Genomic DNA, 24,227 nt, shown 5'->3' with positions numbered 1-24,227 from the left:
CCAGGCAAAGAGTCTCTTTCCTGATTGCTCACCTACAAGATTATTTGTTCTGTTGGTGTCTTGTATTTGTTTTCTGTCCAAGAAGGCCAACCACAGTCTTAATTAGGAATAATCAAATGACATCCAGCAGATAAGGTAATTGCTCATCTCAACTGAACCCATATGCCTTATGTCAGTCAGTGCTGACGGCAGGAATCTGAAAGCCTTGGAATTTGTAATGAAATTACAACTCCTTCATCACAAATAACTAATAAGCTGGAAAAGCACAGGTTGCAGATCGGGGCATCTGTAATAAAATTACCTGGTGGTCTAGTGGTGCGGCGGCGTGGACGGCCGCCACACCGCCGTGCTCCTGTTCCGGCCTCCAGCGCTGGCGCCATCTTGGTTCTCTAGGGCGCGCGCGGCGCGCCTCTTAAAGGTACAGGCGCGCTGGCGCGATTACGCCAGCGCGCATTGGGCACGTTTTGGCGCGAAATTTGGAGGTATTTAAGGCCCATTCTTACTCCCAGCCAGGGCCCGTGATAGAATCTTGATTCTGGTGGTTCCTGAAGCCTTGTGCTGTCTGTTCCTGTGAAATTTGTATCTGTTATTCCGGTTTTTGATCCCTGCCTGTTCCTGACTATTCTGATATCCGAATCCTGACCTTTGCCTGCATCTCTACTACTCTTTCTGCCTGACCCCATCTGTTTGATTACCCGGTTTGACCCTTGCCTGCCTGACGATTCTTGATATCTGCCTTCCTCGACCCTGCCTGTCTGACCATCCTTCTGTCTTATCCAGTCTGTCTGTTATCTGCCTGTCCTGATCCAGTCTGTTCCGTTTCCACCTGACGCCTTGTCCTTGACCTTCTGCCCAAAGACTCTTGCTATCCGGCCGTGCCCCTCTGCTAGCCAGAACATCTTGCCTTGTACCCCTCGTTAAGTCCAGGTGGCACCCAAGTAAGCTGAGGGCTCCTCCCGAAGCCCAACGGTGGTCACACTACTGGTGAAGTCGAGCCGAGACCAGGGTACTTGGCATCTGTTCTGGTATTGGGTGCCGGCCGTGACAGCATCATAGTAATTACACAATTGTCATAAACAGCAATAAAGGGAATAAAATTTGGAGACCTGGGCACTATATACAAGCAGTACAGGCAGGTATAATCAACACTGATGTGTGTGCAATGTCGACATCCAGCGCCCACTCTTACAGCAATTAAATGGAGGAAAATTGTGTGGGGGACTGGTAAATTTATTCCCATTTAATTTCCCCCAAAAGTTATGCCCAAAGGGAGTCAAAGGAAGGGAGTAATTCCCCATTTCCTGGGTCATAGTATGACTCATTGCTATGCCAGGTAGGTAACTAGATTTCAGTGTGCTATAATATATAATGCCTGAGCCATGTAACTTCAGTGGATTCTGCAAGAGCCTCCCCTGGAGCCATCATTAGTCAGGGGTAGCTTGATCCTACAATAGTCTCTCTAGTAAAGAAAGACAGATTAGGGCTACCTATATTTAGTAATAGAAGGGATTAAATCCCAACGGCATCGTTGCCTAGTTAAGGTGGCCATACACAGGCAGATTAAGATGCCGATATTGGTCCTTTAGACTAATTCGGCATCTTATCTGCTAGCGTATGGGGCTTCCAACAGGTCTCCCAGATCGATATCTAACCAAAATATCAATTGGGAAGGTTTGATTTTTCTGGTGAACAAGGACTACATCGGTTAGTTGGTGCGGGTCTCTTCCCGCCGGCAACCATTCCCTTCATTGCAATCTGATTGTTTGGCTCTAGGGAAAAGACCCACTGGTTTGGCCAACCGAGCAGATCTTATCGTGTATGGCCACCTTTAGTCAGGGCAATAGGGACTGAGATAGATCCCCCCTGGTTATCCCATAAGTAGTGTTCCCAGAGGAAACAGGCGAAACTCTGGGTAGGCAGACATTTCCCTCTAAGGCACTATTAGAGGGAAGACTCTGCAATTGGTCTGCATTGTGAGTATGTGTTTATCATATAATATACAATATATATATATATATATATATATATATATATATATATATATATATATATATATATACATATATATATATATATATATTATATATCTCTGCTATGTATTGTATTGTTGTCTCCTATGTGGATCTATGTTAAAAATCAGTTCATTTACTGTTGCAAGAACCACTGGTGCCCATTGTTTTACTGTTACAATGTTATACCCTGCCAACACTGTTGTGAGGACTTGCTCCCTGAGAATTAAGGTTTCATCCAGGGCACATATTGAAGTACAACTATAGGTTGGAGCAATGGTGCCACTCATTTTTCTATAGGCTTACAATAATATAAATGTTTCATAGGCTTGTAGTGGAAATAAAATGGGGTAATTGGAATTTTCACACACTGAGCCCCATGAGGGCGACAAGATCTTCTTCTAGATACTCTGGCAGGCCCTTTATGGGTGGATCAGGTTTATCTAGCATTAACTGGATTATATAGGACTAAAAAGGGAAATATGTCTAGCAACCACCCTCCCTATAAAATAGAGAGCACAATCATAACACAATCACCACAGTCATTTTTAATTGGCCGCAGGGTCTCTGTACAAGAGGGATATCACTCCCTGTATTTGTGTACATAGAGGCCCTACCAATCAATGATATTTATTGACCTTATGGAACATGTCCTCTGGGCATCCAGAACCGCTGGCTGGAAATCACTGAGGGCTGAAATTGAGCTGTCAGGTGGCAGAGGGAAAAAAGAGAAGTTACAGAAAAAATAAAGTGCACTTTATGAATTGTGGTATTCCATGAAACACGTTCACTATATTAATACTGCCCAATGCACCCATATTAAGTAAGAGCAACCACTAAAAACGATTTAAAAAATGTAAGCCGTACCCACTTAGCCTTAGTAAATACACACTGCTGTTCTACGGATTGTCTAGTCCTTTATGGCTCAACTTATTGGACAGATCTAATCTTGCTGATTTTTGCTTAGCGTGGGGGAAATCGGGGCTCATTTATTAGAGGTTGACTTGTGATTCATAAAATTCCCTGGTATTTCCCCAGCTATTTTTATTTGATTGATATTCCTGACATTTTTCAATGACTTTTGCCAGAATTGTTAAAAATGTTTTTGCCAGAATCCTGATCATTTTGCTCATTTATTGTGCATATTTTTTTCTGAACTTTTAGTATAATGTAGGCAGTGATATTCTGCGGCAATTTGCAATTGATCTTCATTTTGTGTGTTTTTTAAAATAATTTTTGTTCCATTTTGGCATTTCAGCATGTATCTGTTTGTTTGGTTAGCTAGCTACAAGGCAGTGGCTTGAATGAGAGACTGGACTATAAATAATAGGTGGACTGAATAGAAACATAAGGAAAAACAAGTAGCAATAAAAATAAATTTGAAACCACACAGAACATTTGAGTGCTAATAAGAGGCAGAAAAGGAAGACAAATTATTTAGAAAGTGTAAAAATATAACAAATAAAGACCAGATGAAAAATTACTTAAGCTATTCTATAATAAGGTATGGGTATGGGATCTGTTATCCAGAATGTTTGTGGTTTTCCAGATAACAGATCTTTCCGTTACAACTTTACGTACCTGGTCCCCTGAAAAACGTAAAGTGAGGATTCTACTGTAATTATATCTTAGTTAGGGTCAAGGACAAAGTGCTGATTTATTATTACAGAGAAAAAGGTAATCGTTTATAAATATTTTGATTATTTTGGGTATAATGGAGTCTATGGGAGATGGCCTTCCTGTAACTCAGAACTTTCCAGATAATGGGTTTCCAGCAGTGATGGGCGAGTTTCTCCCGTTTCACTTCGCCAAAAAATGGTGAAACGGTCAAAAATTTGCGGAAAAAATGGTGAAAATCGTTTTCGACGCTGGCGTTAAAGTTCAATGCGCGTCCTATAATTTTTTGACACAGGCGAATTGTCGTGAATTCATGGCAGGCGAATTAATTTGCGCATCACTAGTTTCCAGATAACAGGTCCCATACCTGTATTAAAAGTTGTCCAGCAAATGCATTTTACCCTTAAAATTCTACACATTCTGCCTTTGATATTTTCTTTTATTTGTACAATTCTAAACATTCTGCCTTTGATATTTTCTTTTATTTGTACAGCTTGTTTTCAGTGATGGGCATCTCATTTTCTGTCATGGTATCTAGTATACAGGGAAGGATACAGAACTGAATAGCCTGGTCAGTTTCCAACAGAATTAATAAACATCTTTACATGGGAATCCAAAGCTGTTTAAAGATACAGTTTTCTGTGCACGTGGTTCTGCAGCTATATAAGCAGAAGCTGTGAGTTTCCTACACAACATTACTCCAGCTTGTTTTGCCACTGAGCATTTTAACTATGCTTGCGATCTGATCACTAATTGCGTAGGGGCAGCCGCGTACCTGAGGTGGGAGCCTTTTATTGTAGGACAAAGATATGTTGCCTTGAGGGATGGTAATGTCAAGCTATAGGCCAAGCATTCCTGGTGCGCTGGGAATTGGAATGTTTAATGAATTTCAGCTAATCTGTTTCACAGACTCATGTGCTTCCCTGCAGCGCTGGCTCCTGTGACCATTTATCCTGCAGCTCTGCATTATACTCAGTGTCAGCACATGGCCCTTGCTTTGCTACATGAGACCATTTTTACAATTTAGTATAATGTCATATTATAGATGACCTATAGTTGGCAGTTATTGTTAAAGGTAACGCTTCTTTTAAAGACTTTTTTTTAAAGGAACAGTAACACCAAACAATGACAGTGTTTTAAAGTAATGAAAATATAATGTTGTGTTGCCCTGCACTGGTACATCTGTTGTGTTTGCTTCAGGTACACAACTATAGTTTTTATAAATATTTTGCCGTGTAGTCATGGGGGCAGCCATTCAAGTTTCAGGTTACAGATGCACTCTGTCGAACACCATTGGATACTATTACAGAGCGTATCTGTTATCTGCTTAGTATCCGGTGCCTTTTCTCCTTTTCAGCTTACACGGCTGCCCCCATGGCTACACAGTTACCTTTTTATATAAACTATAGTAGTCTTTCTAAAGCCGCACATAACTTTTACAAATGCAGGGCAACAGTGCATTATATTTTAATTACTTAAAAAAATTTTTGGTGTTACAGGATTTGGTGTTACTGGATTAGGCCAGGATTCCGCGTTTTTCAGCAGGATTTGGATTTGGCCGAATCCTTGTGCCCAGTAGGGTTGCCACCTGGCCGGTATTATACTGGCCTGGCCGGTAAAAATTATGGCTGGTCCCAATGTTATTAATAGGGAGAAAAGATAAATATATAGGAAGGCCGGTATTTATTTCCAGAAAAGGTGGCAACCCTAGTGCCCAACCGAAACCGAATCCTAATTTGCATATGCAAATTAGGGGCGCGGAGGGAAATTGTGTGACTTTTTGTCAGAAAACAAGGAAGTAAAAAATGTTTTCCCCTTCCCATCACTAATTTGCATATGCAAATTAGGGTTTGGATTCAGTTTGGTATTCGGTCGAATCTTTCACAAAGGATTTGGGGGTTCGGCCGAATCCAAAATAGTGGATTCGGTGCATCCCTAGTTACAGATGTGGGACCTATTATCCAGAATGCTTGGGACCTGGGGTTTTACAGATAAGGGCTCTTTCTCTAATTTAGATTTCCTAAAGTCTACTAAAAATAATTTTTACAATAATTAAACCCAATAGGATTGTTCTGTCTCCAATAAGGATTAATTATATCTTAGTTGGGATCAAGAACAAGCTACTGTTTTATTTTTACAGATAAAAAGGAAATGGTTTTTAAAAATGTGAATTATTTTATTAAAATGGTGTCTATGAGAGATGGCCTTTCTGTACACTGAAGATTTCTAGATAATGGGCTTCTAGATATCAGATCCCATACCCTTATTCCTTTTACATAATACATGGGTGTCTTTTTTCCCTTTTAGTTCAGAATAGAAGAAGGAAATGCCCATTTTCTGAGTGCAACAGAATATCTCAATTTGCTCACATGCCTCATTTATTCACAGCTTTATAAATATGCCTATACCAGGAGAAATATGCCAGATAAATTCATGAAACGTCAAACGTAGCAGCTTCTACATGAGAAAAGCGTAATACAGCTTTACCTGAACTAAATGGTAAAGGTAGTATGTGCAGGCAGGAACATCAACTAGTGGGTAGGGCTGGAGGTAAAAGAGCAGGAATTCAGTAGTAGGAGCGATATTTGCCCTATAGGATCAGATATATATCTAGTCTCTGTGTAGAGCTGTATGACCCACCAGCAGAGCTCCAGCTGTTGCCGTTCTCCACCTACAGAATCCTTTTTCAGCACAGAACCTCTTTAGAGTATCATCTCTTAAAGGAACAGTAACACCAAAAAATGTAAGTGTTTTAAAGTAATAAAAATATATCATGTAGTGTTGCCCTGCATTGGTAAAACTGATGTGTTTGTTTCAGAAACACTACTATAGTTTAGTGATGGGCGAATTTGCGCCGTTTCGCTTCGCGAAACGGCGAAAAATTAGCGAAACGTCGCCGGCGTCTCGTTTTTTTCGTTACTTTAAAACTCTTTTATTTTTTGACATTACTGTTCCTTTAAGTGGATCCTGACCAAATGCCAGGCCATAAAGAGTTGTTTGGATTCTCGTAGTCTAACAACCACTGCTCTAATGGCAAATAGGCAAAAGATACAGACAGACATTAAAAAAAAAATGTTGCATTCTAAACTAGTTGCTTCTTCAAAGACCCAGATTAGATTAAAGACTGAACATCTTTGTCTTTCTCATGTCTTGTGGTATTGTGGTTATAGCATTTCCATTTAAAGGCAGAGCTTTTGGTTGTAACGATTACTTTAAATGATAAATCATCAAATAAAAATATAACTACAGTAGAAACCCAATTTTACATTGTTATGGGGACCAGAAAAAAATGATGTGAAATCAGGGATTTTTTTTTATTAAAGTAACTTTTTCTTCAAGTACTAAAAGGATATAAGCACAGTAGTCAGTTTTACTTTGAAATTCAATATTTACTGCTTTAATAACAAGAGTTAAGTATTGCGGGATTAATTTTACATTGTGGGGGCATGTGCCTCTCTGCCAGTCAAATACACAGCCCAAAGCAATAAGTGATATGTGCATGGCTGTATGAGGTGCAGACTAATTGGAATTGACCATTTACAGGCAGAACCATGGCAAAATATACATCTGGTTCGTTTTTTAAACCTCTTTATTTCACTAATAATAACATTCACAGAGGACAAAGAGTAATTTTTGGGAACATCAGGACAACATTTTTTATTTCAAATCCAGGAAAACATGATGTAAAATCAGGGAAATGCACCCATTGACATGCATCATAAATTGGTGGGACCACAAATAAAAGATTTAAGATGGGGGACAACTTAAAATCAGGGTACTTAAAAATCAAGGTTTCACTGTATTAAGTTATGTTTGATCCAGGAATCAGTGATACATGTTAAAGGGATACTGTCATGGGAAAAAAAATTTTTTTCAAAATAAATCAGTTAATAGTGCTGCTCCAGCAGAATTCTGCACTGAAATCCATTTCTCAAAAGAGCAAACAGATTTTTTTATATTCAATTTTGAAATCTGACATGGGGCTAGACATTTTGTCAATTTCCCAGCTGCCCCAAGTCATGTGACTTGTGCTCTGATAAACTTCAATCACTCTTTACTGCTGTACTGCAAGTTGAAGTGATATCACCCCCTCCCTTTTCCCCTCAGCAGCCAAACAAAAGAACAATGGGAAGGTAACCAGATAACAGCTCCCTAACACAAGATAACAGCTGCCTGGTAGATCTAAGAACAGCACTCAATAGTAAAAACCCATGTCCCACGGAGACACATTCAGTTACATTGAGAAGGAAAAACAGCAGCCTGCCAGAAAGCATTTCTCTCCTAAAGTGCAGGCACAAGTCACATGACTTGGGGCAGCTGGGAAATTGACAAAATGTCTAGCCCCATGTCAGATTTCAAAATTGAATATAAAAAAATCTGTTTGCTCTTTTGAGAAATGGATTTCAGTAGTAGCACTATTAACTGATTCATTTTTTTTAAAAAAAAAAAATTCCCATGACAGTATCCCTTTAATGTGAAACATTCCAGGTCTGTATTTTCGATGTCTGTAAATGTTCTTTTTGCCTAATAATCTTGCCTCAATATTCTGTGTAAGAAGCCTTTGGGGAGGGGACAGGGGCGACAAATGGCAGTGGGCCTAGGGGCGCCCACCAGGGCCGCCATCAGGGGGGGACAGGGGGGACTGTTGTCCCGGGCCCTGGTGGTTTGGGGAGTTAAGGGGGGCCCGGCCGTGCTGCATTAACTTGCACTTACTTGCATTTACTTGCACAGCCGGGCCCCTGCATCAGAGCTCCGATGACTGGCTTCTTGTGTTCTGATTCGCCATGAAATGTAAGTCCCGGTAAAGCCACATGCGGATTGGTTGGGAGAAGTTTGAACCTCCCCTCTACTTTAACCAATCACCATGCGGGTTTACCGGGACTTACATTTCACTGGCGAATCAGAGCACAAGAAACTGAAGATACCGGCATCTGAACTCCCTGGCTAAGGTACGTGCAGTTTTTTTTTCTTTTAACTTGTGGGGGCCCTGACCAATTGTTTATTTGTTTATTTTAAATGTATGGGGGCCCTGGCTAATAGTTTTTTTTAAATGTGTGGGGGGCCTTTGCTATTTTTTTTAAAATGTGTGGGGGCCCTGACCAATTGTTTTTTTGAAATGTGTGGGGGCCTTGCTAATTGTTTTTTTTTAAATGTGTGGGGGCCTGGCTAATTGTTTTTTTTAAATGTGTGGGGGCCCTTTGCTAGTTTTTTTTTTAAAAGATGTGTGGGGGCCCTGGCTTATTCTTGTTTTTTTTAAAAAAAAAGTGTGTGTTGGCCCTGGCTATTTTTTTTTTTTAAATGTGTGGGGGCCCTGGCTCATTGTTTATTTTTAAAATGTGTGGGGGCCCTTGCTAATTGTTTTTTTTTTTTAATGTGTGGGGGCCCTTTGCTAGTTTTTTTTTTTAAAAGATGTGTGGGGGCCCTGGCTAATTGTTGTTTTTTTAAAAAAAGTGTGGTGGCCCTGGCTATTTTTTTTTTAAATGTGCGGGGTCCCTGGCTCATTGTTTATTTTTAAAATGTGTGGGGGCCCTTGCTAATTGTTTTTTTTAAATGTGTGGGGGCCCTTTGCTAGTTTGTTTTTTTTTGAAGATGTGTGGGGACCCTGGCTAATTGTTGTTTTTTAAAAAAAAGTGTGGTGGCCCTGGCTATTTTTTTTTTTTTTAATTTTTGTGGGGGCCCTGGCTCATTGTTTATTTTTAAAATGTGTGGGGGCCTGGCCACAAAAGATTTTTTTCTTTAACCACCACCTGACACCAAAACTTGTAAGAGGGGCCTGGGCACCAAAGTTATTTTTTTAACTCGTAGGAGGGCACTTAATGTTTTAATGCCTGTGTCTTGTGTGGCCTTCATACTAAGGGAAGGGTGGCGAGGGGGGCCCAGAAAATTTTGTTGTGCGGGGCCCCGTGATTTCTGATGGCAGCCCTGGCGCCCACTATGTAAATCCAGCCCTGTCAGTAGTGTAGCTATAGAGGTACCAACTCGTGACTGCGGGGTCTGCTTCCTCTATACTGAATATACTCGCATCCATATATCATATGATATTACTACACTACAGAAGACTGAATTTTTGTACTTTCTACGTCACTCTAGCTGCATAAATCTTTAACATAGAAACATTTTATTCTTAAACCCTTCAATAAAATCAGATCTTGCCATCTTAATTAATTTCCTGGGGCATGTGGATATAGTGCGCAACTACTACACTTAACAATGAAGCTTTACAAATATAGCTTTTTATGTGTAACCCACAGACAGGATGATTCCGTATTCCCTAGGGCTGCACATATTCAAGCAGGCAAGACAAAAGGTCCCTGGCAAATGTCATTATCATTAAACATATCCAGGAAGTGGATATTGGCTTTGCTGTTCATCATTGTATTGACAGGCAGAATTTTGCTTATGTATTGCATACACTACGTTTATTTGAAATAATTATTTTTATTTTCTTGTGTTTTACACAATTTGCACAAATTGAAAACAAGACTAATGATTCTTTATCTGAATGGCTCATTTACAGCACGTCTGGCTGGAGAGCTTATTAAATTGAACAAAACCGTCACTTTCCCCTTCTATGTCCGTTGGCTTCTATATACTATCTATTTATCAAGAAAAAGGTGATGTAGACTGAAATGTTGATCTTCTCAGTAAATTACTACTTAAATTTTTGCACAAATCCTAAGAGTGCTGGACTTCCTTATTGGTATATACTGTATATATATATGTATACAGTCTATGTATATGTATATATATATATATATATATATATATATATATATATATATATATATATATATATATATATATATAATATAATTAAATCAAAAAAATGCAGCTCAATCCCTTTTTATTGGGTGCACATGGGTACGGCTTGATATACAAATTAATAGAAATTTACCCCAGCACTCCAACATATAGCCCCCTGGGAAACCTATTTTTGCACAACTGAACTGTAACTAACACAAAAAAGAGACACTTTTAGTTACAAAGTTTGTACAAAGCATGCATAAGCTGACGCGCCCCGTCAAGGCAGTGTCCGTGCGTCAGTCCTATCCTAAGTGAAAAAAGTATTATCTTTGGGGGGAGAAAGATCATACCTGCTTTTCTCTTTGTCTAGCATGATCTCTTCCAAAGACACCATTAAGCGGGGGTTGGGAGAGCAAGCATCAAGGAGAGCGCCACCTCCCCATATATAATATAATTAAATCAAAAAAATGCAGCTCAATCCCTTTTTATTGGGTGCACATGGGTACGGCTTGATATACAAATTAATAGAAATTTACCCCAGCACTCCAACATATAGCCCCCTGGGAAACCTATTTTTGCACAACTGAACTGTAACTAACACAAAAAGAGACACTTTTAGTTACAAAGTTTGTACAAAGCATGCATAAGCTGACGCGCCCCGTCAAGGCAGTGTCCGTGCGTCAGTCCTATCCTAAGTGACCTGGATATTCCCAGGGGGCTATATGTTGGAGTGCTGGGGTAAATTTCTATTAATTTGTATATCAAGCCGTACCCATGTGCACCCAATAAAAAGGGATTGAGCTGCATTTTTTTGATTTAATTATATTATATATGGGGAGGTGGCGCTCTCCTTGATGCTTGCTCTCCCAACCCCCGCTTAATGGTGTCTTTGGAAGAGATCATGCTAGACAAAGAGAAAAGCAGGTATGATCTTTCTCCCCCCAAAGATAATACTTTTTTCACTTAGGATAGGACTGACGCACGGACACTGCCTTGACGGGGCGCGTCAGCTTATGCATGCTTTGTACAAACTTTGTAACTAAAAGTGTCTCTTTTTTGTGTTAGTTACAGTTCAGTTGTGCAAAAATAGGTTTCCCAGGGGGCTATATGTTGGAGTGCTGGGGTAAATTTCTATTAATTTATATATATATATATATATATAGATTCGAAGTCCTAACGGCCGGTTCCTGTTTTAAATTTATTTAATAAACATGAAGTTTTAACTACAAAATCCTGGTGTGCACCCTTATCATTGGACTATATATATATATATATATATACACACACACACAGGTATGGGACCCATTATCCAGAATGCTCGGGACCTGGGGTTTTCCGGATAAGGGATCTTTCCGTAATTTAGATCTCTGTGTCTTAAATCTACTAAAAATCATTTAAACATTAAATAAACCCAATAGGCTGGTTTTGGATCCAATAAGGAGTAATTATATCTTAGTTTGGATCAAGTACAAGCTACTCTTTTATTATTACAGAAAACAAGGAAATCACTTTTTAAATTTAATATTATTTCATTATAATGGAGTCTATGGGAGACAGCCATCCCATAATCCGGAACTTTCTGGATAACGGGTTTCCGGATAACGGATCCCATACCTGTATATATATATATATAAATATATATATATATATAATTTTTTTTAATGTACCAGAACAGAATGCAATATGATATGAAACGCATGGGTATTATGAAAATGAATGTAGTGTGAGGATGTAAAGCATTAACTTTTAAGAAGAAATTTAACAAAATTCCCTGTCCCCAATGGAAAGCAACAGAAAGTCAACTGTGGTTTGTTTCAGGGCTCAATCAACTTAATAGAAAAAAGGAGACAGGGAAAAATTAGCAGGCTTTTACTCACAAAATGGAAAGCTCGTTTATCATCTGATTTACAAATCCATTTCACATAGATCTTCTGTCATGGGTGAAAAAGCTTAACCCCTTCTCCACACAATACAAAGCTACTTGTAGAGTGGAATAAATTCATGTCTGAAAAGAGAAGTTAAAATCTGAATTTTTATTTTTGCATAAAAATAACCTATAATAATAGGGATAAATTGATATGTTGTCAAAACTATAGTTTTTGTTCTCAAAGGTTTTAGGCATTCATGAAACAGACACAATCAAGCACTGCCTGGTATGTTTGGACATCATCAGTTGCACTTTAAGGTATATTTCTTCTTATTTTTGTTTTAATGATATTTCATTGTGGACTATTTTAGTGAGCCTTTGTTTGTCTTTGCAGAAACTTTATTGAGTTCAAAGTTCTGCCTAAAAGGGGCTCTAAACCCCCAACAATGAATTGGTTTAAAGTTATCCAATGAGTTTCTCTAAGGTCTTTTGCAATTGAAATTCATTTTCTGGTTTCTGAGATACCAGAGTTTTAGGGGCAAATTCACTATGCGCCGAAGCGCCTACCGTTAGCGTCAATTCGCTAGCGTTGCCCATTTTCGTTACTTCGCAAATTCACTAACGGACGCTGGCGTAACTTTCGCTAGTGTAACTTCGCACCCTTACGCCTGGCGAATTTGCGCAACGGACGTAACTACGCAAATTCACTAATGCGTGCATTGTTCTGAACGCTACCTTTTACGCTAACTTTTTCTTTTACTTTTTCCTAACTCATGGCAAATTAACTATACAGTGGGCACATGTGTAGGGCAAATTAAAAATTTTATTTGATGTTTTGAAGGTTTCCCAGGCATTTGTAGTGCTGCTACATATTCCTCCTTTGAAATGTGAATTTGGCACGGTATGCAAATTAACCATCGCTAGCGTAACTTCGCTTCGCTTAGCGAATCAACGCTAGCGCAACTTCGCAACCTTACTCTACCCCTGAGTGCAACTTCTGATTTTAGTGAATTTGCGAAGCGCTGGCGAAACTACGACTGGCGAAGTGCGGCAAAGTTCGGCAAAGTTACGCCTGGCGCAACTACGAATCTTAGTGAATTTGCCCCTTAGTCTGCAAACAGCAGCTTTTCAGCTCAACAGCTCTCTGAAAGTCAGAGGGTCGTTTGCCATATGCAAAAAATGGACTAAAGGGGGAGTGTAAAAAAAATCACCAGTGTAGTTTAAAATGGCGTTTTGCCAAAATCTTAGTTGCTAAAGTTCACAATGGTCTTTGTGAATGGTTTTTGCTCTGGCGAAACATATTACAATTAAAACCATATTTTCCAAAAACCAATAACCCTGCCCTTGCCATGTTATACCAAGCCCAGGTTACCACAGATGACAACCACCACAGCCGCGCTGGGCATGTAAAGGGAAAAACCCTTTGGCAAGGACCAAAAACAATTACCTGCCAACAGCTGTGACAATAATAATATTTGTTATATAACACATCCTTAACAATATGGAAAATGTATTAACAAATAAATGTAACAATTTACGTGTAACAGTGCACGGGTGGGGGGAGGGGGATAATCGGCCTCCATTAGGGGAGACCAGACACGTTGCCAGTCTGCACAGCACTCCAGGTGCCCATAACGTCACAAGAGGAGGAGGGTAAGGAGCTTCTCCTTTTTATAGCAGCCATCAACCAATCCTTCTACCCATGTAGCAAGTCCCAGGGTTCCCTCTGCTCTCAGTACCTCCCCACAGTCCCAGGCACCCTTCGTTACCCACGTTGGTGCCTTGCAACCTTTGCAAATGGAATACCTTTTATTACATGACCACATTAGAATGTTATGGAATCCAGTCCCAATGTCCAATTCTTAGCAACTTCCCAAACTTTCTGCCTCTTTCAAATGGGGTCTGTTCAGGTCATCTATTTATATTCTAGCCTATCATTCAAACCACTGCTGTTAAGATTCCAAACTAAAGAGCTGCTGATCAATTTCAAAGTGACTCAGTCTAACATCCCTGTTGTTTTGCCTCTGTGCCAGTTTCTCTTCTTAGACTTCTGATATTAGAGTTGTGTGCCCCATAATGTCTATTTCTCATTTTAATTTGTTTTCATTAACTCTATTTATTTATTATCCTTTTCCATGTCTGCATTGTCTTCATAGTGACTTGTATTACTTCTATCTGCTTTCAGCATTACATTAACTATACCTTGCAGGGTTGGGTAAAAAATTTGCACTGGGTCCCCTCATACAAACCATGATTGTCCGCACGTGACCTGTGGCTGCCCTGATGAATACAGTGTTGCCAGCAATTGGCAGCTCTGTATTCATGAGACACAGGAGGCATGTGTCCTCCTTCTAGAGTGTCAGTCAGACTTGAGAATTAGGGTACAGGAGAAGCCACAAGCTGCAATAGGGCCTTATCCTTAGTGTTTGCCCTATGACCACTGGCCTAACTATAGAGGAAGCAGACCTCGCAGTCGCACAGGGGGCAGGAACATGGGGGCCTGGACTCTGGGTCTGCTTCCTCTATAGTTTAGAAAGTCCCCCTCCCCAGCCACTTGTTTAGATTTTCCAACACAAACATGCTGGGAGAGTGGGGACAAAACTGGGTGGGTAGAGGGAGTGCCAGACTGAAGGTGCGGCCTGCTGGCCACTCTGAAGTTTTTTTGCAGGGAGGCCAGATGCAACTTTGTTATGCCACTTCCTTTGACCTAAGGCAGTATGGTCTGGCTGGCCTATGCCCCTGAAACTGAGCACCTTGTTCTACATTTTTTTCCCTGCCATAGCACAACCATTCCTCTGGGACATGCTCTGTGCATGAACACCAAGGGGCACACATTTGCGGACCTTAGTGCTCTTGCACTTCTGCCCATGGTAGTAAATTACCCCTCATAGGTCTTCATATGTACAGGCAGATATTTAATCCTGGGTTTAGGTAGGGGTGCATTCATGCCCGCCTACTCCTTTAATTTCAATGCTGGATACTTTCTTTTAAAGGTCTGTCTTGCAATTTCTTGTCCGTATGCACACAATTAAAATGGCATCAATATACTGATTAAAACCATTGCTATAAATAACTACGACAGGAAAAAAAATCAGCATCAATGCCATAAATGTACTGTTGCATGCCTTTGCCTAAATTCCCGATTCTTCCGCATAACCACTCCCCTGAGCAAATTCTAATGCAATGCACCTTCAAACAATGACATGAGTCAATGCAAATCTCAAATGACTCATCAGCTCAGACAGAGATGCCCTCCCCACTCCCCCAGTGACGCGCTCCATAGTGAGCTGTTCATAGATTCATAATTGTGACTTGTCCCCAACAATGATTACTCTTGGTACAATTAGGCTCAATTGGTTTCACATGTTCAATTAAAGAATTAATAAGCAGGCACGCTATTCCTCATCAGTCAGATACGGTCAGTACTGATGGAAGACATTCTATGGCTTAAAATGCCACAGGCCATCGTGTTCCTATCAATGGAGTGAAATGAAGCTGTCTTAAAAACAACATATATGTAAGGTTTCAAAGCAAGGCCAAATAGGTTGATGATAGCGATTCAGTCCAATGTTATATTTTTATTGTATATAAAGAAGTCGTTTAGATCATGATTCTCTGGGAGTGAAAGCAATATCACTAATGGCCTGTGTGCAAAGGTGTAGGTTGTACTTGCATAATGTATGTATCATTTTTTGTATCACAGCGTATAATGCTACTAGTTTATGCAGCTTTTTACATAAAAGTACAAACAAACATCGCAATAAGTAAATAAAAATAAACAGGGTTTAAGTGCTACATGGTAAGAGACATAGGTGAAAGGTTTCTTCCCCTGTAGAGTTTACAATCCAAGTAATGGTTTGATAGCCCCATGTACGTAATATTGTAATCCTCATTTACCTGAGCTTTAAAAACAAACACAGTTAGAATCTGAAAATCGCAGACATGTTTCTGGAATGTTCGAATGATCATTAAAGCTCACTGAAACTGAATCAAATGACAGAATCATCTTGTTTCCTACACTTTCCATTTTGATATAAAACCATATCGTAATATTTAAACATGATGTCTAGAAACAAGAGCTATGACATGATCGAATCTTGCATGGTGTACTGAAATACATTGTACAGGACTTATATTTAAACTAAAAACCTGCAAGGATCCCCCACCAGCAGCGACTATTGGAATTCACCTACAGAAAAGAGAGAATCAAATATACATGATGGAGCAAGCGATTTTGTGAATGGAGATTTTGCCTAGGACATGAACATTAATGATAATATTGTCTCTGCGGCTAAATGGGTGTGTAACTCAGAGCAGACAATGGCATCCTTGAGATGTAAATGGGAACATAACATGGTACATAGCAATTCATGTAAAAAGGATGCAGGTTTCCGGCAGAGCCTGCTGGAATGGTGAATAGATGAAAAGCAGTGACGTATATGACTGCGCAGTTGTGGTACGTATTGGGAGATTAAGCGCCAGGGCATGCTAAATGGTGTTGCACTGAGACAAGAACCACTCATACGTAATTAACGAAATTTAAACATTGTAGGACAACCAAATAATCTACAAGAGAATTTTAAAAATTGTGCAATAATTATGCACCAGAATATCCTATGATAAATAATGTACAATGTATAATCATTTGTTAAAGAATGATTTGCTGCATAATTTAACAACTTAAAAGATGTCTTACTAAGGACACACAACCCATCAATATTGTTTCAAATGCATTTATCTGATTGCCCCTTGTGCTTAAAGAAGTGAGAGCTGTGAAAGTAAATCTGCGCAGTTTTATGGGTAATTTAGCCATGGTATCACAAGCAGTTTTATGCTGAAGGTCCAGAAAATCGAAGTATTTGGGGCTTGGTTGAAAACAAAACTATAGAGGTGAATTTCATTGTGTGCCACGTTGCCCTGTTCTGATGAAACAATGGTAGGTATAAAAGACACTCATAATGTCGTTCCTTTGTATACTTTACTTAATGTTACTGCAGAAGGTTGGAGGCAACTGACAAGTAGCAGTGTTGCCATTTAAGGGTTAAGTACCCCTCCAAACCAGCCATGCTCCCAGTTAACCATATGCCTCTGCACTGCAGTTCACTGCAGATTAGGCTTTTTACTATGAAACACCCCAGTAAACCTTCAGTGAGCATTGTTCTCCGTCTTGAACTCTCTCATCCTTGAATGGCTATTAGTATGGGGGAAGTGGCTACTATCAATCACAGCCCACCATTTGACGCACACTGATTCTGGTAATGAGATTTGGTTTGCCCTGACACTGTGCATTTGCTTCTATGTGCAGTTGTTTGACAAATGACAGCTCTTGGGGGATGACTCAGTCCTTGCAGAGTAAGCCGGGTTGTTGGGTTAACCCCTGGGCTGCTGGAGGGACCTTGAAAAGAGTGCACTGCAGTGGGTTCTGGCAGTGCAGACGGCAGTGCTGTGGTTCTGCAGCATGCTTTCTGCACTTCCAGCCAACTACAGGAATGCAATAACTTTCCCACTATACAGCCAAGTCAGGGAGAACAGAGAAAAATCTATGCCTTCCCATTCACAGGATTCATTTTTCCTGATGGTGTCTCTTAGCCCCTTTTTCAGACGGAAGGATATTAATATAATAGTCTGCATATTCATTTGAAGTATAGGAGTACTAATCTACTCAGGGTCATTTCCCAGTCCATTTGCAGACTGCAATATCCATTAAGGTAATTTGCTTTTTCCTGCAGCACTAGTGAAAGCCAATGGAACTTTGCATGAGTTGATTAGACAAAAGTACATGTGCCAAACTGCTTTATGGTACAGTAAGAAAACAATACACTGTATAACAACATTTATAAAACGAATCCATGATTTTAATATATGTTGAGGGGAATGCACTAACATCAGGATCCCCACAACAGCTAAACTAACTGTTAAAAGTTGCTGAGTGCACCTAAACCCAATACAAGAAGCAGCTAAAAAGCAGCTTGTAGTATCGCATGGATGCTTCATGGAAAAGTAAGATTGAAAGATCGCAACTGTCAGCTCCACTCACCTCTCTAATGCAACAGCATCTGGGCAATGGGCGGCAGTTGGCTCTGTCTGTCCTGTGCATCGGGAGCAGCAGCGCAAAGTGCTGGGAGCTGTCCACCTCTTGTTGGTGCTGAAGGGTCCACCAGCAAAGGGAGGAAGGCAGATTGGGTGGATCTTACTCTGCAGTTAGATTTCTACTGCAGTGCTGAACAGCAAGAAAAAGAGAACAAAGTCTTTCAATCAAATACACACACAGCTGATTTTTTTTTTACTACTGAATAAGAAAAAAGGTAAAAGCCTCCAGCTGGAAGGAACTGGGAGGGGAGATTTGTGTGTGATCAATAATTGAAGTGCTGGGAGTGGTGTGGGCAATCCCAGCTCATAGTGGAAAGCAGCTGTGGGGGTGGAGTGAGTGGGGCTCTCTGCCTGAATAGGAACATACTGCAAGTCATGTTTCAGTGTTAAGGTTTTAAGGAGTGAACCCCACTGGCAGGCAAAAGGCAAGCTGTTAGCTGACACTCTGAGTAAATAAGTCTTGTGTGTGTGTGTGTTTGTCTGTGTCTGTGCACTTTTCTCAGGACACACACAATCTGTTACAAGCAGTGTATATGGGAGCACTGCAGTGGGTTTCCTTATGTGTGCTTAACCCCCAAGCTCTTCCATCAGGGCAAGATTCTCCCAATCAACTCAACCCGACATCCCCTTTTGTAACGCAACGTTGGGCTATAACTCCCAGCATCCCACTCACAGTTAAAGGGGAGGATAGCGATAGTTGCTAAAAATCTGAAAGACTGTAGGTTGCTGTTGCAGTGAAGTACACTAGGTGGGGTGGATTGTGACAAAGTCTGTTTGTTTCTGTTTTAGAAAGCAAGCAACATTCTTGTTGTCTGGTTGTATCTTCATGGCAGCTACAGATGACACAATAATATTTAGAAGACTGGTGGGGGGGATCATTGTTTGGTAACACAGGCTTGTGAAAGTTTATACATTTCCATAAGGATAGAATTGACATAAGGAAATGAAGACCCTATTATTGACATGTGCACGTCACACAAGCATGTTACATTTTATTGAACGGAACCCTATTTACAAAATTCCTAGCCCCTAAAGATAAGACATGCATTGAGTCCATCTTTTTTCAAATTTGGACGAATATTGAAACTTCCATGATGTATTCAGCCGAATACCAAATCAAATCCTTATTTGCACATTCATATTAGCAAACTTCTGATGGGGGAGACACAAAATGTTCGGATTCGGTTTGGCCAGGCACTTGGATTCAACTGAATCTGACTCCTGAGGAAAACTGCTCGAATTTGGCTCAATCCCAAACTGAATCCAGGATTCAGTGCATTCCTAATATATACATCTATAGAGCTATCTATTTACAGTATATGTGTATTATCTTCTCATCAACTAAAGGTGACCTATCCAAATGTTTGACTGCAAAGGAATCCAAAAAGTCTGAAGTCCACTGTGGTTTTTTAATGCCACAAAACATAGTGTTGCACAGAGGTGATGTGGTTAGTCTTACTTCCTTGCAGTGCTAGACTCCTAAGCTTGATTCTTTTATTTGCAAGAAGATACTATACTTGCACGGGCTTCCTCTGGGTACTATGGTTTCCTCTCACATTCCAAAGACACGGAGGATAACTGGTTCCTTGATAAAGCTGTCAATAGTGTTTGTTCATGTGAAAGGAACCTTAGACTGTAAGCTCCACTGGGGCCTCTAAAATCTAACAATTTCTGTTTAAGAGCTAGGAATATGTTGGTATTTTTGATTCTCAAACCCCTAACCAAATAAATAAGTCCGCTCTTATCAATGTGTTCCTAACTAGGCTTCACATACAATGCCAAAAACTATTTTCGGATGTACATATAAAGATGCAAGTTCCGCATTTAACAGAAAACAGTCATTTGTGTGCTAGCATTCAACAAATTAGATTGAAGACTATGCACGTTTGTTCAGAAAATCAAGGTAATGAAGGGTGAAATTAATTTTTCATGTCATTTGGAGTAGAGCGTGAACCTTCGCACTGCTCCATCCCAAGCTGCCTGATATGATCCACACTATTCAAAGGTAAGATGTAAAAAGAAAATGTTTAAAAAAAAAGATGTGGCTCTCATATGTCTTATATTCCTTCCTTAGTGGGGATTTTAGAATTTCTGGTGATGCTAAAATAAATCATTTTTAGGGGTACATGATGCTGGAGCTGGAGATGCTAGATATTGTATTTGTAGTTTCTTAGGAAACACGTCTCCCTTTTCTGTTGAACAACTTCCTGACATTTTTTATGCCAACAAAATGGGGTGATCAGTCAGTCCATGGCATGCATGCGATTTATAGGATGATCACAATGGCATTGCTCATTAGAGGAAGTGTAGCCCATATACTTCCGGGTCAGCAAAATGACCCATAGAAACTGGTGGGTGGGGTCGGTCACAGAGATTTCCATTTTAATTTCCAGTTGTGTTGGACCTATAGGGAGGAATAATGATCCAGTCTTATAGAAAACAACCAAACTGCCAACCTTATTACTAAGGGTGTTATTTATTAAAACTCTAAATAATAACTTGAAAAATTCAGTGCAGTAAAAGACTAGATAAAATCTTGAAAAAATTAGAATCATACAAATTTTTTGGATTTGGCACACGAAAACTCTGGATTATTCGGATTATTGTACAAAACCCAGCACGGAAAATGATATCTTTCAATTATAAAAGGGACATCTGCGATTGACTTCTACATGACCTCGGCAGGTTTGAGATGGAGTATGTTGAGATTCGGATTTTTAGCAGCTGCGGGGTATAATAAATCTCGAAAAATTTGAGGGTTTTTTTTCCACAAAAAAATTGTGTTTTCCCCTTTAAAGCCGACCAGAAAAATGCGGATTTCAGTAAATAACCCCCTAGGTGTGTGTTACGTGCCATATCAAGGGGCACATTTATTGAAATTCGCCAAAATGACAATTTGCAATAACCGCATATTTACTAAAAGGTGAAGAAGACAATTCGCTAGCGAAAAACCTCAGCGCTTAGAGTGCTTTATTGCTTTTTCGCCAGACAAATTTTTCGTTAATTCACAAATTTATCAATACGTTACCCTTTTTCGCCAAAGTCTGTTTTGCGTGGTTTTACCTGTTTTACGATGAAGCTAAATCCTCAGCATTACTATGCCAGAGACATCAAATCTTGTATTCCAAACAAAGTCATAAAAAAAGAAAAAACGCTGTCTATTATGTTTCAATTTGTAACTGTTAAATATGTATTATTTACCATTTTTTAACCATTTGAAGCTCATGCCACATTTGTTTTCGGGTTGGTTCATTTTTATTTTGCTTCCTTGGACATTTTTGTTTTTCTTTTATGGTAGATGAGGTTGGGGCAGGCTTTAAGGGCATGTGAATTATATAGACATACTGTATATCTCCCTCACTTGGCTACATTTTATCCCACCTAGCACAGTTCAGACCAGAGAAGGCAAACTATAAAAACAAGTCATACATTCACAAAATGATAAATACCAACAAGACACAATCACTTCTGCAGAAGATGACATAGTTAGGATCTCTTTTGGAAATGTATATAAATTTACACAACATAGAGACTTGTATTATACATAGACAGACCCTGATATTTCCAGGCCTGAATTTGTGGCAAGGCCACAAAATCCCGGCCTAGGGCGGCTTAATTTTAGAGGCAAGATCCCACAACTTGGGCATGAAGGTGGACAGGTGGGTTCTAGGACCACACAGCCTAGGTGCGCCCCTGTAGGGAATCCAGGCCTGGACATTTCTAGGTTCCCTTTGATCCTTTCTATGCTTGAATCCCTTATGAAATATCCCAGCGATGGGAAAATAATCCTGTTGTTATTTGTTCTGCCAATCCACATGTGCAAGCTAATGCCTTATGAGATGTGAGGAGCAAAAAACAGCATAAGCATATTACTGGGCATGCCTTTCAGTTTGAAGTCCTTCAAAAGATTTTTATGAGCTCAACCTTCATTTGTAAAACATAATATTATTGTAATGTTGGCCCTAGGAAATGGTTACACAGTGCCTACTTAACCTTCTCCATAATAATGATGCCTGGAACTGAAAAACAAGAAGATTGCTTGCATTAGCAAGAAACAAGTGATATTTTTGCATTCTTGCAAGTGATATTCTTGCATTAGCAAGAAACAAGTGATATCTATTTATTAGAATAATCATTTGTGTCAATCAAATCTGTACAAAATGTACAGAAATTCTTTCATATAACATCCTCAATGGTATTTCTCATGTCAGTAGTCTCCACTGTTACCTGAATGTATGGTAAAACTGGGTTTGTTTGCCATTTAGAGAAGTGGAGCATAAAGAGGGGCAGATTCCTTGTATAATATATGTATAAATAATATAATGTATAAATATATAAAGGATCTAGATAAGACATTTACGGAAAACTTGTTCAGCATTAAATAAATAAATAGGGCACAAGACAAAGCTATTCTGATTACCATGTTGGGGGCTGATGCCTCATTTTTTCTGATCAACTATTAGTTAAAAGTTATTGTTCTTGACTTTCTTTTCATCAACTTCAACAATTATTTAGCTATTGTAACTTACCGTGACAGCTCTAACAATCCTTGTTTTAAATTCTTCATGATCTTTCAAATGCTGTAACAAAAGTCAGTTTACTTCTAAGAATAAATGAATAATATTACAGGGCTGGTTTACAATCGGATAGGAGCAAGTGTGGTTATGTTTAGGTGTGAAAATTTGCCCTATTTTAGCAAAGCCCGTCTATGTTCATATTTTATCACTCACAGCTTTATTATAGTTGGCTATTGTATTAACCTCAAATAGTTAGTGGGTCATATTCTCATACTTAATCATGCTCATTGTTTGTTTGTTTATTCATGATGTTTTGATGTGAGGTTATTTGTTTGAAACGTGATTCATTAACTTAATTATATTTCCATTTTTAGTCACATAATAGTTGTGATTCATTTTTATTTTAAACCACTATTTGGCATGAGCAGGGAATCTGAACCTGTTTTCAAGGATCAGTAACACCAAAAGCTATGTGTATGCTTCATAGTTTATATAAGCAAACTACTGTGTAGCCATGAGGGCAGCCATTCAAGCTGAAAAAAAAAGAGAAAAGGCACAGGATGAGCCTGGTAAAACACCATTATATTCTACAGAGCTTATCTTTTATCTGCTGTGTATCCTGTGCCTTTTTTTCAGTTGAATGGCTACCCCCATGGCTACACAGCAGCTTGTTTATTTAAACTAAAGTAGCATTTCTGAAGCAAATAGGTCAGTTTTACCAGTGCAGGGTAATAGTATATTATATATTAATTACTTTATAACACTTTCATCTTTTGGTGTTACTGTTTCTTTAAGTCAACTGAAGCCATGTTGCAGTTACCGAGGTGTAAGAAAATACCATTAGTAGAGAACAGTAGTAGCTGGTATTTTAGCTAAATTTGGGGCAAAAATGAACTGCTGATGCCACCATGACTTAAAAAATGTAACAGTATTGAGCAAAGGTCTGTCTCACATTGCAGATTAATATAACACTCTGACTGAAGACATTCTTCTTTATTATGCAATGGTTAAAAAACAGGGCGTTATTGTTGCCCAGTTCAACATCATAGCCGCTGTGCACTTGGGTAGGTAAGTGGGTAGATTAATGGGTGGAAAGATGCATGAATGGACAAGGTTTCCCACAAATATTCATCTATTGAAAGAAAAACCCCTTTAATAAGTATGTATTTATGGATACAGTAAATGGCCACAAACATTCATATAGATTATTCTGCACAGAGACCTGTATAAATATATATTTGTATTTGCTTGCACAGGAATATAGTTTATTGGAATCTCTATTGTAAGTGCTACTGTAAATAGTATCCAAAGAGTATGACAGATTGTACTTACCTGCCAAGTGTAATGTATGGTATCCCAACACCCAGAACAAACCCCAAGGTC

At 39.3% G+C, this 24,227-nt stretch overlaps 1 protein-coding gene across 1 annotated transcript in view; it reads right to left on the bottom strand.

Moving 5' to 3' along the window:
* The window catches only part of sv2c.S (synaptic vesicle glycoprotein 2C S homeolog), a 99,106-nt gene extending 80,374 nt beyond the window's left edge, over window positions 1-18,732 (bottom strand). The window contains exon 1 of the mRNA XM_018244439.2: window positions 18,275-18,732. The gene's annotated coding sequence lies outside the window, so the exon portion shown is untranslated. The remainder of the gene's footprint in view (window positions 1-18,274) is intronic.
* Window positions 18,733-24,227: the final 5,495 nt, after the last annotated feature.

This window comes from Xenopus laevis, chromosome 1S (genome assembly GCF_017654675.1).
Source record: "Xenopus laevis strain J_2021 chromosome 1S, Xenopus_laevis_v10.1, whole genome shotgun sequence".
Classification (NCBI taxonomy): domain Eukaryota; kingdom Metazoa; phylum Chordata; class Amphibia; order Anura; family Pipidae; genus Xenopus; species Xenopus laevis.
The sequence above is the reverse complement of the archived record's forward strand: the minus strand, read 5'-3'. Positions and strand labels throughout refer to the sequence as shown.